The sequence below is a fragment of the Zonotrichia leucophrys genome, chromosome 4A (assembly GCF_028769735.1).
Source record: "Zonotrichia leucophrys gambelii isolate GWCS_2022_RI chromosome 4A, RI_Zleu_2.0, whole genome shotgun sequence".
Lineage (NCBI taxonomy): Eukaryota > Metazoa > Chordata > Aves > Passeriformes > Passerellidae > Zonotrichia > Zonotrichia leucophrys.
Window position 1 is genome coordinate 18347104 of NC_088174.1, and position 13155 is coordinate 18360258.

At 42.5% G+C, this 13155-nt stretch overlaps 1 long non-coding RNA gene across 1 annotated transcript in view; it reads left to right on the forward strand.

Annotated features, from left to right (window-relative positions):
- The first annotated feature begins 10286 nt into the window (after positions 1 to 10286).
- The window catches only part of LOC135447667 (uncharacterized), a 63999-nt gene continuing 61130 nt past the window's right edge, over positions 10287 to 13155 (forward strand). The window contains exon 1 of the long non-coding RNA XR_010440230.1: positions 10287 to 10403. This is a non-coding gene — a long non-coding RNA (uncharacterized LOC135447667). The remainder of the gene's footprint in view (positions 10404 to 13155) is intronic.

The window sequence follows — 13155 nt, forward strand, 5'->3', positions numbered from 1 at the left end:
TCACTAATTTAAAAAACAGAAAGCAACTCCTCTACATCATGTGTAAGATGCAGGTTTGTTACTGGGACAGGAATCAGACTGCTGTCCACATTCCCATTAAATGTTTGTGTAATGATACCCCCAGTGCTGCACAGTGCTGTACATTTTATCTGTGTCAGGACAGCAGCAATAAATAACACATATATTGAGTTTACTGATGATTCCCTTCTTGCATTCTGAAGGAAGAAGTGGCTGCCTGTGCAGAAAAGCTGTCCCTGTACATTTTCCAGCTGATGTCAGATTGTGTCTGTCCTGGCAGAGGCACCTCCAAAAAAGAAAGCAATTAAATGCCCTTTTTGTGCACAGTGAATTCTCCTTTTAGGGTCAGTCTGATGGCAGAGTGTGTGTGCTCCAGCACAGGGCAGGGATGGAGCAGGGGCTGGAAGGGAAATGCACAGAGAAATGGGCATGAGCCTTGGCAGGGAGCAGCAGGGATGTTTTTGAGATGATGGGGACATTTTTGTTCCTCTTCATTCAAGAAACTTGAAGCCATTTTCTCCTCAAGTTTTCTTTAAGTTTTCTTCATAATTGTCTGTGGTTCTTGTGTGCATGACTTATTTCCCCTGTGAACTGAGAGGAGGCTGCAGCACAGATCATGTTAAGGAAACTCGCTGTGCTAAAGAACCTTCCCTGAATTTCTTCAAATAGATTAAAGCCCATCCTTCCCCTGTATTAAGGTCAGTTTATATTAAGCTGATTTGGGCAGTTCTTCAGCTGTAGATATCTTGCTTGTAAACTTCAGAGAGTGCCAAAAATAATATTTCTAAGCATTATAACAGGAATTATACCCGCTTTATAGAAAAGTTAAGCATCTCCTAAGATAGTTCTGGTGGTGTCAGCAGGAAGCTCCTGCAGCAAGATTTGGAGTCCCCAAGCAAGATTAGGATTCAAACTCCACTTTGGGTGCGGAGCTCTCACCTTGGCAGTGAGCAGGACTCAGTGTCCCTCCCTGATTGAGCAGCAGTTACAGGAGCTGCAGTCTGGACCACCCCAGTATTTAAATCCTGATTTTCATCAGAGGACTGAGGTACTGCTGGGGAATGGTGGCAAAACCATCATTTCATAACCCAAGCACAACTTGAGCCACATAAATCCTGCTTGGGAGGGAATGGAGGGAGCTTTGTCAAACTGCATTTTGGTGTTTTGAAGGTATTAGATCCTGTCACAGTTGTGGGAAATTGTAATAAATAGTAATATTAGAATACATGTGGTCTCTATTTAAATCATAAATCAAACTGCAGGTTTTTTCTTTATTGTGTCTCTGTTTAAGCAAAATATTTTAGCCTCTGTTATGAATCTAAATGGGAGAAATAAGCAGCCTGCTTTCAGGCTTCCAATATTAATATAGATTGTCTCCCAATTTATTTATCCTGCTGTTGTGCCTACTGAAAATGTGTTTTTTGAATTGCATATTGCATTCTGTCATTTCGGGAGCGGAGCTGGATCTGTCATGTGGTGAGTGTGGGTTTTGAGCAGTGAGTCCTGCCCCATGTCAGGCATGGGGAGCTGACAGCTCTGGCCCTTCCTGCATAAATCATGGGCAGCTCAGCTTGACTCTGCTCTGCTGACAGCTCTGAGCAGCTCTGCCTTTCAGCTCGGAGCGTGCACAGCCAGACTCAAAGCCAAGGCATACAGAAATACACATAAAATGGGTTTGCTGCCTTTTATGGTGGGTTAGAGAGGTGCAAAGGCAGTTCTGGAATTGGGGGAATACACAGAGAGTGCTGTAGGAGACAGAAAATATTGAAAATGTAAGGAGGTGAATATTCTAATGTGATGGTTGTTGTAGGGTATAAGAAGTGGGGGAAATATGGTTTAATTTGGAAGAATGTTAGAAGAGCTGGCTGGAAAAAGAAAAGACTGAAGAAGGAGCCCAGGCTGATGTGCAGAGGGTCCAAGGCACTGACAGGTGACGCTAGCAGTTTATATACAGACACAAATGGGACAGGGCCACTGACTTTTATAGCTTCCCACAATAGGCACTGTCCCAGGCTGAGTGCAGATGGACAGGACCTTTTTAATACTTAACTTGAATAAAACCAGGAAAGCTCCTTTCACTGAGAACCTTTGCCCAGAGAGGGAGGAGCAAACCTTACAGATTGGATGTTTGGGAGGCTTGGAGGTCTCATTTGAAAGTCTGAAATTGTGCAGAATTTCTGTGAATGTCTTTTCTGTGCAGGGCTTCATTTCTCACAGTTCAAAGGGGATGATAACAATACCTGGATAACAAAGATCCTGGGACAGCAGAGTTTTTGCTGTGCAGAGGAGCTCTGGGCTGGTCTGGCTGCTTTCAAGGAAAAAGCAATAACCACTGTCAGATGTGCAGTGTCATTGTATTGCTCCTCTTGAAAGAGCTGCCCACTGCCTGTTCCACCAAAAGCCAGGTCAGCACCTGAGACCTGATCAGTGTCCTGCTGCTAGGGGGGAATGAAGTCAAAGTTCGTGCTGGCATCATCTCCATCAGCACCTCAAAACTGTGCACAGAGCAAAAATGATGCTTTGCACAGAGCAGAAATTCTGCAGCACCTCAAAAGCTGTGCACAGAGCAAAAATGATGCTTTGCATAGAGCAAAACTGATGCTTTGCACAGGGCAAAAATGCTGCAGCTGCTCGTGCCAGTTGCAGAAAGATTTTCTCAAGTAGAAGCTTGGAGAGGGTGGAGAAAGGGGGAGCACTGAGGGAAATGACCCAGCCCAAACAAATGGGAGGAGGAAAAGGCCACAGGAATCAGATCTCGTTGTCATTACTGGTAAAAGCAGTGGGAGGTTTTCAGTGTTTGTGTGGTTTGGGTTGGTTTTTAAATCTTTTTGAGTAAATTGTCATTTAGGGTGCTGGCATCCACACCCTTGTTCTCTGGTAGTGTTTCAGTGTTCTCATTTCAGCAAGTAGAAGCTGAAAAGCAATTCTGTGCAACTTGGAGGAGTTCTGATGTTATTCCTACCCTAGTTAAATACACAGAATTTTCTGTGCACAGCATGAGTTAGTCAGGGTTTAACCAAGTACAGAATTCTGGTCATTTGCCTTGTCACTGGAATTGAGATTTCTTGGCTTTGCTCCTGGCCTCCTTCAGTTTCCTCACCTCATTTTGCTTGATAACCTGCCTTACCAAAAATCTCTAAACGTCTTCACAGAAAGTTCTTGTGTTTTGAGGGATTTAGGTGAAAGTTATTGGATGCTGCACTTTGCAGTTGAGTCCCTTCAGCAGAAACACTTCATGAATCACAGTTACCATCTCTGTCCTTATTTTCCCACTCACAAACTTTTTTCTTTCTTTTTTTTTCTATTTCTTTTTTTTTTTCTTTTTCCTTCCTTCACAGTGGAAGCATGTCTGTTCTCAGTGCAGCCACTCACAATAAACAGCAGGTGTTGTGGGTGTTTCCAGGCACATTCAGCAATGCTCATAATCCACTGCTGGACTGCAGGGAGAGCTATTTTTGCCATTAGCAGAGTGTGGAGCCTTGGCTCACACACTGAATTCTGGCAAACTTTGCTCTGTTAAGTGCAAGTGGGATTTTATCCATTGTGCAGCCTCCAAATAAATATATGTGCCTGTCCAAATGTATTGTTAAATTCTTCAGAGGGAAAGAGCTTAGGTTGGGAGACTTGCCATTTTTCTCTAATTAGGAAACAAACAGAACAAACCAGGACCTGTATAATTAAAACCTGTATTTAACCAAAAGAAATTTTTAAAAAATAAGCTGTGATTAATGTCCATGTCCTTTGGAGTTCAGTGTAGGTGTGGAGCTTTTTCTTCCCTCCCCTCTAAACCAAGGAGGTGTCAGTATAAGGTGATTAAATCTAATCTGCTACCAATGGCATTGCTGCCAGGATTTCACCTTCCAGCTGAGAAAAGCCTCAGCCTCTGGCAAGTTGGAAGAATTTCAGTTCTTAGGGTTTCTTGTGGTGGAAGTTATGGAGGAGCAGTTTGTGGTCTCAGCATTTTGTGTTGTGGCAGTTGGTAGCTCAGAGCACTGGCTACGGGCTGGTTAAACACCTCACAATTCAGAAATTGGATCTTCCTGCCTCTTTCCCTGCAAACCACTGAGCAAATTACCATATTTTGTCCATTATAATTGCCAGAAATTAGGGTTTCCACTGGGATGGAGTGTAGGGATTTGTTCTGAGCTGACTGAAGTTTAAAATAGCCCATAAATACAGATGTGACTGCACCCAGGTGCAGGGGGAGCTTCTCCTTCACTGTGCTTTGTGCTTTATTCACTCCCTACACCAAAGTACAAATAAATGCCCACATTCTAATTCATGTATACATCACACGTTTCACAAGGCCTGTATTTATTAGTGTTGCTGAGGTTTTACATTGCTTAGCTGTGTAGTGCTCTATATATGTTGGAGGTTTGATGTTTCTCTTGTTTTCCCCCTCTTTCCCCCCAGTTTCCCAGTGTGTGCCAGAAGTTCCTTAATGTGTTGATTCAAACTGGTTATATTTTCAAATGTGACTTTTTCTGCCTTTGTTTTCTTCATGAATAAAAGAAATTCTCATTACATTCTTCTCGTGGTGAGTGCGTGTGTGTCTCTATAAAAAATAGTCTTTGAAATGTGAGAGGAGCAATTTCTTCATAACTGATTTAACTTGTAAATTTATGGAAGTCTCATCAGAAATTCCAAGGACGTTCCTTGGGCCTGGCATCTCACAAGTGATCTGTTGAGGTGTTAGTGTGAAGTATTTGAGGGGTTGTGGCACTCTCACTGCTCAGGAAGAATTAGTGCAAGAGGAAGTCAAGAGCACATCCTTGGGAGAAATTCCTGTTCCCATTGAAAAGATTCTCTAAGAGCCAGCGGGTCAGAAAAGCAGATGGTACCTTTTTGAACTGGCATCTTTTGAGTGTACATAGCACCCACACACAGGGAAAGGAAAGGAAAGGAAAGGAAAGGAAAGGAAAGGAAAGGAAAGGAAAGGAAAGGAAAGGAAAGGAAAGGAAAGGAAAGGAAAGGAAAGGAAAGGAAAGGAAAGGAAAGGAAAGGAAAGGAAAGGAAAGGAAAGGAAAGGAAAGAAAGGAAAGGAAAGGAAAGGAAAGGAAAGGAAAGGAAAGGAAAGGAAAGGAAAGGAAAGGAAAGGAAAGGAAAGGAAAGGAAAGGAAAGGAAAAAGGAAAGGAAAAAGGAAAGGAAAAAGGAAAGGTTCACTGTGACTCAGAGCCTTGAGCTGCATTTGCAGCTGCTCCAGGTCACCAACTCTGTTTTCTTTTCTCTTGGCATGTCATATTTTTAAAGATTACCTTCAGGTTGAGTTCAGCAATAGGGCAAGCCTGACTTAGCAGAGTTTTAATGAAATCATTGTTTAACAAAAAATAAAAAAGATGTGGCTGGTCTTGTGTTCAATTTGAATAACTCTGCCCGTGGTGGGGTGCTCATGGTTTGCTCTCTGTGCCTGTACCCACAGATAATGACTGCTTAGAACACTGCTCATTCTCCTAAGGCTTGATCCAAGGCTAATTGAGGTCAGTGTACAATCTCCTGTTACCTTGATTGAGGCTTGGATCAATTTTTAGCGTTGCCAAATTTATGATGCACTGCATGAATTTTGAACACTTTCTCAATGCTAAGTTAAAGCAGATGAGGGTGGTGGATGTGTCTTTTGGAAAACATATGCAAATATTATATATAGCCATGGACTTGTTCTGAAAGCATGAAAGCACATAGAAATATGTGTGTTCTCTTGTTACCTTTGGATGTTTACTTCTTCTAGAGCAGATTCTACATATTTCAGAGGTTTTGGTGGATTGTGCCTTAGGATTTAGTGTATAATCTACACAATATTTAGGTTTCATATCAGTTTACTCAGTTTCCTACTGATCAGCACATAACTCATCCTGGAACTTTTTAATGGGCTTTTGACAGAGCTGTCTGTCACACAGAAACTTTGCTGCTGCTGCTAATAAAAGCACACAACTCCTCATTCTCTGGCACACGATCCTCTTTGGGTCAATTCCACTTTATTTTGTACCCTGGCATCTCAGATATTTCCTGAGCTTTTGAGACCCTTCATTGGAGTCCCAGAGGATAAAACTGGGGAGTGAAATGATAATTTTCTTATTGTCTTCTGTGTGAAATACCCCTGCAGACCTTATCCACATTGTGTAAAACCTTGATCAGAGCATGGTTGTGGTGCCCAAACACACAGAGATGCAGAAATGGTTCTGGATTTACCAAATGCTTTGCTCTGTGTTGGCCACTGCTTTTTCCTCTGCTGCTCTCATTTTGCAATGTCCCACGTCTCATTGTTTGTTTACTGCAAAATGTGTTTGGAGCTGATTTGGCACATCTTTAATTTACAGCAGGGATGTGCTTAAGGGTAGGCTATAATGCAAACTTTCTGTATGTTTACAAAATTAAAGGAAAATAATCGTTTTGAACATATTGCATCTGCTGCTGTTTTATGGGTGTGTTATAACAATTTTATGCAGCTCCATTTAGCATGGAACTAAAACTGAGAACACAGTTTATTAATTTAGGAGGTTGAACTTTAAAGGGATTTTTGTTCTGCTGCAGAAAAGGCGTTGTAAACAAGAACTTAAGGCAGCAAAATAATAAAATTAAACAAGGTGATCATAAATTATCCCTATTCAGGAGGAACAAGTCCACTGTTCACTCTTAGTGGAAAAAAATGAAGACAAGAGAGACAAACTTAAATCTGTTGTGAAAACTAACAGGAACACATTCATATTTGCAGTTCTTATGAGAAACAGGTTGGGTTTTTTCCTTGACTGGTTTTCATGTTTGACTACAACTGTCTATTCTTGTAACATGAGGCAGTTTAATAAGCTTAAGATTATTCAGTGCAGTATTAAAAATGAGGCTGCTTTAACAGAAATGTATTGATAATGCACACTGGAGGAAAACTCCTTTGCATCCAAGCAGTGGCTGGCAGGTTTCTCTGATTTTCACTGGTTTTCTCTGATTTTCGCTGGTTTTGCTGTTTTTGCTGGTTTTTGTTATTGGCTCCAGAGCTGAGGAAGGTTTCAGTGAGCTGCAGCTCAGGCAGAGTTTATTTTGGTGACCCTGGGACCAGGGATCCACAGGTCCAAGGTTTGCACTGTCAAACAGACCCTCAAACCTTCCCAAGCCCAGCTTGTCTGTGAGGAGATTTTGAAATGTAATTTGTGTTGTGGAAACACAACTTTCCCATGTGGTAAATGCTTATTTACTCCAGAATTGGGATAAACACTGCAGTGAGTCACTGCACCAACTGGCACCAGTGGAAATGAAATGTGTGTGAGCTCAGATCAGCTCAACAGGAGGGGTAAGGAACTGGAGGAGAGGGAATGGAACCATGGCAGGATGGAGAATTGTTCCCTGGCCTAATCCTGCCTGGAACCCACAGGAAGAGAGCAGGAGGGAGAAGAAAGAGCCCCTAATCCTGATACACAGAGAGCCTAATGCTGAAATCTGTATGAACTGTGTCTAGAGGTGTGGGTTTTGTGGTTGGCAGGGGACTGAGAGGGTGATGTGCCAGAATGGAAAGCTCAGCAGTCAGATTGAGGTGAAGGAGGGACATACAGATATTTAAGCACTGCTTTTTCTAAAGAACAAGCCATTGAGCTCAGTGGTACCCAGCCCTGTGCTGGCAACAGCAGAAATTCCATTTATGATGGATTGGATGCTCCTTGTGACTGAGCTGTGGCAGGAGACAAGAGGCAGCCTTGTAGGATGAGTGGTTCTGCTCCACTTTGAGCTGCCATCCATTCTGTAAAATAATCCCTGAAGTTAATTTCCATTTTTAATTCTTCATTGAAACCTCTTCAGACACCTTGGACCACACCTTGTGCTGTTGGTTTCTCCATTCATAGCTCATCTAAAACATTTTACTATGAGAAACAGTAATCTCTACAGCAGAGCTTACCAAATGGGGCAGGTTCTATAAAAAGCCAACGCTGCCTTCTGAAACAGAGCAGTATCTCATCTGTTTTTCATCTGTGAATTTAGAGTCTTATTTTTTGCCTTTGTCCTTCACTCCATATCTCTGTTCTAAAGATCCAGCAAAAATACTAATACTCCCTGGCAGCATAAGCAGGTCACAACTCAAATGAGCTCTGAATATTGTTCCCAAGGGAACCAAGAACTATGTCACACTTGCTTAATTTCAACATACATATATTCAGAAATTTTGGGAGTGAGGGTATACATTGAAAGTTAGATTCTTAATGTAATCAAATATGATGAAATATTTTATTATGTGACAGCTCAGCTTGAAAAGGAAAATCATATTTTTTTCTTCCCATGACTTATTTACAGATGGATAGGGCAGAACTAAAAAATCTATGAAATGTAATGCTGTTAACATCTCAATATTCAATACTGGATGCAAATAAGAATGGACTATAAACTTTTGTTTTGAGCACAGGCTGGATTCTGAAATATGATTGCAGATTCTAGAGGAAAAGGCCTGTAGAAATGAATTTTCCTGTCTGTAGCAATAAAAGGGGTTTGTAAATGATCTTTATGTTAAGTGGATGCTAATGAGAAATGTTGTTTAATGCTGGGATTCCGAGGATGGATCTGCACTTTGCCATGCTCCCAAACAGAAACATTACACAAAGTTTCATGGCCACAAAAACAAAGCCATGCCTGCCGTTGCCTAGGGCAACAGGAAGGTTTTTCTGACTCATTTGGCTGCATTAGAGCTCTGGAGAGAGGAGCTCTGCTGCACGGCAGGAAAGGTCAGCACCGAGGGGAGCAGGCTGTTTGCAGCATGGGCTGTGCTCCTGGAGGAGCAGCACCATCCCTCCCTCCATGGATTGACAGATCCCTCCATCCATCCATCCATGGATTGACAGATCCCTCCATCCATCCATCCATCCATCCATCCATGGAGCCACAGATCCATCCCATCCCTCCAACCATCCATGGATTGACAGATCCATCCATCCATCCCTCCATCCATGGATCCACAGATCCATCCATCCCTCCCTCCATGGATTGACAGAGCCCTCACATCATCCACACAAAGCCATCCTCCTCCTATGGATACAGATCTTCCTCATCCATGCTCATGGATTGGAAGATCCTCCATCCAATCATCAGGATGGGGACAGGTCCACTGCTCCTAACCATCCATCCATCCATCCATGGATTGACAGATCCCTCCATCCATCCATCCATCCATCCATCCATCCATGGATTGACAGATCCATCCATCCATCCATCCATCCATCCATCCATCCATCCATCCATCCATCCATCCATCCATCCATGGATTACAGATCCATCCATCCATCCATCCATCCATCCATCCATGGATCCACAGATCCATCCATCCATTCATCCATCCATCCATGGATTGACAGATCCCTCCATCCATCCATCCATGGAGCCACAGATCCATCCCATCCCTCCAACCATCCATGGATCCAGAGATGCCTCCATCCATCCATCCAACCATCCCTCCATCCATGGATCCACAGATCCATCCATCCATCCATCCATCCATCCATCCATCCATCCATCCATCCATCCATCCATCCATCCATCCATCCATCCATCCATCCATCCATCCATCCATCCAATCTCTCCATCCCATCCATCCATGCATCATCCATCCATCCATCCCTTCCTCCATCCCTCCCTCCCTCCCTCCATGGATCCACAGATCCCTCCATCCATCCATCCATCCATCCATCCATCCATCCATCCATCCATCCATCCATCCATCTCCTCAGCAGGGAAGAAATAAATACAAGGTTCTGGTATCTGAATAATTGGTACTGAGGTGTGTAACAAGTTCAGTAATTAAATAAAGCCATTTCCCAATACAATCCTCTGCATATGTAAGGAGAGAGAAGAAGAATTGGCAGATAATGGCAAAAAGAGATCAGTGGTTCCTGGAGCTCTGCACAGAGATGATGTGACCTGATCCTGTTCGTTACCCTGTGCCAGCAGTGGAGCAGAATCTGGCGCAATCTCTGCCCTAACTGTGCCTCTCACACTAATTAACATCTCTGCTGACCGCTGGGGGTTGTTTCCATCGAGGTGAACTCTTCCTTCCTCTCTCAGAATGCCTTCTGAGTCAGATCACAGTGTCACACAGTTATCCATTAGAAATCAGCACGCCCAGGTACATGTGGTTTCTCAGGTACCAGTGGAGAAGGAAATGTTTCCTGTGGGGGGATAGAATATAAGAAAATAAAGACAGTGCAGAAAGTAATCTCACCCCTAAGGAGCTGCAGCTGGGCCAATTATCAAAGATTGGGAGCAGGCCTGACTTTAACAGGCCACAGGTGTAAGCAATGAGAAGAAGATGCTATAAAAGAGTGGGATGGGGCTGAAAAGGGAGTTGGAGTCAGTTGCTGTTCTGTGAAGAAGAAAGAGTCAGAGCTCTGAGGAGGTGCCCATGAGAAACACCAAGCAGGTATGGAACTTTTGTGATAAGGAGATAACACTATGGAACCCCTGTGATAAGATGATAACAGTTTCCCACTGGTTTAGACAAGTTTTCTTGAAGTATATTTACACAGTTTGAAACAGGGGGACAGCAAGTGCTTATCTGGCTAAAACTGGGGCAGGTGAAAGGTGTGTGGTGTGCTATTTACTACGTGTGAACGTTATTTTGGTGGAAAAGCTGCTGGGCAGCAGCATGGGCTCCTCAAAAGGGGCTGTGAAAGGAAGAATAGAGCAATCATTGCTTGCCCAAAATGAGGATATCAGCTGGAGTGTTAGCAGGGATACCTGAATCCAGTTTATCCTGCTGCCTTCCCACTTTCTGATTGTCTGCATGGTTCTTTCCTGTTTCCAGTGCTTGAAGAAGCTCCAGCCTACCATAATTGCACCCTAGAGTAGAGAATTTATAAAATACATTTCCTCTTACACCAAATTTATTCTATTGTATTCTGAGATTTAGGGGGTTTTACTAGATAATTTCCATACTTTTTTATTTTGGTGAGGTTTGTTGGGGGTTTTTTAGGGAGTGGTTGGTGGGTTTTGGGTTTTGTGTGGAGTTTTTTTTTTTTGTCAGAATGTGAGAAATCTGTTCCTGGATTGTTAAGCAAACATTTTATCTAATGCTTTCCAGAAGTATTTGAACTTTGAAAGATGTATTCAATGCCCTTTTTAAAGATGTTCAGCAAGCTTTTGTGGAACATAAAGGAAGGAAAATGTTCGTGTGTGCCCTTATCTTGCTCTTATTGAGCATGCCATCTTTCCTGGGAGTAGCCCTTAACTATAAAAGAATTATGGGAGTGTGCTCTGAGCAGAGCTTTGGAGATCTCTGCTCTGTGTTGTTTTATTCCTATTACAAACTGTTCCAACACCTGGGTATTAATGCACACTGAATTCAATGCTATTAACACTGTTGTAAAAAAATCTTGGCTTTTTTCTTTACTGCGCCTAAAAATTGTGTTTGTAATCCCTGTTCTGGTTTTCAGCCACGAATAAACAAATATCAATATTTATTTGATTACTGCCTGTGCCCATGAAACAGGTTTTGAAAGGAATATTGTTAACTCAGACAGCAGATCCACAGTGTCTCCCTTCTGAGATTCCCTGCATATTCTGTTATCTTCAACCAGTGCCTGATGAATTGTACTGGGCATGCTTTTCAAATGGGTCATTATTTTCCTGCTTTATATAGGAGTTCTAAACTGCAGCTTTAAATGGCTTTTTTGGCATTTTTTTCCCCTTTTTTGGAGCTCTCAGGATGAATTTTCTGCTGCCAGTTGTAGATATCTGTAAAACTGTCCAGAGTTATTAAGAGTGGAGTCATTATAAGGAACTGTAAGTTTGATTTCCACCTAGTGACAGTGAGGCATTGAACAAAGCTGTTTCTCAATATCATATCCTGGGAACTTCCAGCTTCTCTCTTCAGGCCAAGATGTGGAAATATTGTTATTGACCAGAAGCAATTATAAATATACACAGTGCTCTGCATTGCACAGAAAAGGGAAGAAATTCTCTTAGTCTTTAACTCAAGTAGCTCACATCAATCTAAGGGAAAGTCTCTCATGAAGCACAATCAAATTAATACTGCTGGCAACCAAAAGTGAAGTGCTAATATGCAGGAAAGCACACAGATGTCAGAATTGAACTCTCTTGCTCTCAGTTCTGCATCTCAGAAACAGTTTGTAACTAATGGATTGTGTTGGTGGGAGAGAAGGATTTGCCTGCCTGGTGCTGTAAAGATTGTGCAGAGATTTTACAGGTGAAATGAGGCTCTTTGAGTTTGGAGTGCAGAGGGGACAGTGACTAATAGGATGTGGAATGCACCTTTAACAATAGAAGATGAACAAATAGAGAAATCAAAAATGTTGGATGGAAAGTACCAGGTAAGAAAGAGAGAGAAGAAGGAATGGAAGTAAAAATCAAAATGGAAATAATAATCTTGGCTAAATTGAGGGAAAACTTGAACTGGAGTTTTTGAGTCTGAGCTGTGGGTGTCTCTGGGTCTGGATTGAAGGCACTGAGACAGCAATTCATGCTTGGATTCAGGTGTTTATTATTTCTTATCAGTGAAACAGTCTCACTGCTGTGAGTTCTGCAGCTTTTCATTAGAAGGCACAAAATGGCCAACAATCTCTTGGTACAAGGGCTTTTAAACTGTCCAATTAAGAGCTGGCACCTAGATTGTTTTCCCTTTTACCCCAACAACTGATCCCAAAGAGCTGCAATGGGGACTTTCCTGCCCAATTACAAAATGCCACCCAAACCCATGGGGAATAAGGAAGAAGAAACCCAAGACAACACGCTGTGCCCTCCACCTTTCTTACATCCACAACAGACTAAAACCCCCAATATTTAAATTTCTCACCAAGTGATACACCTGCACTACTCTCTATAACCTATTTCACATTTTTGTGGATTCCAGTGTGTCTTGAAGTCTGGGAAACTTTCTCCATGGATGAGAGTCAGAGTCAGTGCTCACCTGGGCTCAGGGCACCCAGAGCAGAGAGAGAAATATTCCACATGCTGAGAGAAATGTTCCACATGCTGAGAACTCCTGGCTGCCCCTGTGCTCTGTGACAGCAGGGGAAATATTCTCATTGCCCCCTCCCCATCCCTGTCTGCTGCACCAGAACCCATAAAAACCACTCCACAAAAACATACCCAAGGAAAATATTCATTTAAATAATATGGAAAAGTGCTAAATAGCTGCACTTGCTATTTTATCT